The sequence below is a fragment of the Thermobia domestica genome, chromosome 2 (assembly GCF_964235325.1).
Source record: "Thermobia domestica chromosome 2, izTheDome1.hap1.1, whole genome shotgun sequence".
Lineage (NCBI taxonomy): Eukaryota > Metazoa > Arthropoda > Insecta > Zygentoma > Lepismatidae > Thermobia > Thermobia domestica.
In genome coordinates, this window is record NC_137455.1 from 130,825,548 (window position 1) to 130,827,275 (window position 1,728).

The window sequence follows — 1,728 nt, forward strand, 5'->3', positions numbered from 1 at the left end:
TAAAACTATAGGAAAAATAACTATATTATAGAAACTTCTGAGTAATCGTGAGTTTGAAACATATAAGCAAGGACAAATTTTGGTTCTACATAAGGAAGGCTTTAGTCAAAGAGAAACTGGTAAAAGATTAAAAGTGCACCAAAATAGTGTTTCTGGAACTATTAGGAAACACTAGTAACACAGGCAATGTTCTTTGAAAAACCGGTGTGACAGGAAAAAGAAAATATCTGCGAGAGTTAATCAACAAATCAAAACAATGACTGTGAAGAAATGATGAATGACTTCGCGTCACTAGCTATACAGTTGAAAGTGAGATAGGCGTTAAATTAAGCAATCAAAACTTGTATCTAAATTCAAATCTTTACGTGTCCAGAACAAATCACTTCGTAAAAATTCTAAGTTAACGAAGAGACATCTCGTAGTTGCAAGATCCTGTACAGCCTCGCTACTGACAAGGGACACAAACCAATCTATCAAGTGAAAATCTGTCATCGTTCATTTACAGATACCAAAGTAAAAATTCCCGTATACAGATTCTTATCAATTTAATAGAAACACCTAGAGTCGGAAACACGTCATATGTCTCGGTTGGGAACGAGCAGACGGCGATCACCGCAACTCCGGGTTGTTGGTGGTGGTGTGTCAGGGCGAACTTTTTAGGATTACTACGTGAGGAGCAGTAGAACAACGTACAGTGAGATGAACAGATGGTGATAAGTGTAAAGTGGGCGACTTGCCTGATGTTGAATATATAATATATTGGTGTTTACTTTAAATTGACTGCAAATTAAATTGATACTACATTCTCAGAAATAGTGTGGGGGAAATTATCTGTCTCCTTTTTTTTTTTTTTTTTTTTTCATAAGTACTGGATCTAGAGATGGAAAGGCAATTTTAGTAACCGATGAATGACACCAATGAGCACCCTGATAATTCACACTGAAACATCTAACAACTTTAACCGCAAAAGTTTTCTTTTATATATAGTGTTGAGGAACAAGTAAAAAATCGTTCTTTCTACTGTAACCAATGATATTTGAACTGAAATAAAACAGAAGCTGAAGCGTTCAGAAAAGATTTTAAAAACTAGAATACGTATATATATATATATATAAAGCAAATAAGAAAATAGAAAAAAAAAGTTGTGTCTTCCAAAGGGCAGTTGCTTGGAAATCAGCACAACCATATATCTTGGTAGCTCCTTGGGGGTAGCTAAGCTCCAAAAGTTTTTCTTCTCTAACCACATGGGGTCTTGCCGAGTTCTCTCTGCAGAAACTTCTTCTTTCGGAAGTCCAACAAGATAGGGAACACCAATCTTCTGACAGGCTCTGTCCAGAGGACTTCTTCCTGATATTTTGTGATATCAAACAGAAACACACACAAACACATACACATTGAGACGAGAACATCATGCCCTCGTTTGGTGAAACCAGTTTTTGCTCTAAAAGTTTTGCCAAAAACATTTTTCTCATATACCTTATATGTTTTATTGTATGTTTCTCATTTGTTTTTCTCAATTTTTTTAGTTTTATTTTTTCCCCATCCACACAAAACTTTGAAATGTTTGTTCACTGCAGTGTTACACAATGTTTCCATCTAATAGTGCATGAACTAACTAAGTTGGCCATAAATTCATAATAGAAGCACCCGTATATACATATTTAGGAAATTTATAACATTACTCTGCGTTTTTTCAGAACAACTTGGACAAATGTTACAAGTTGGAGC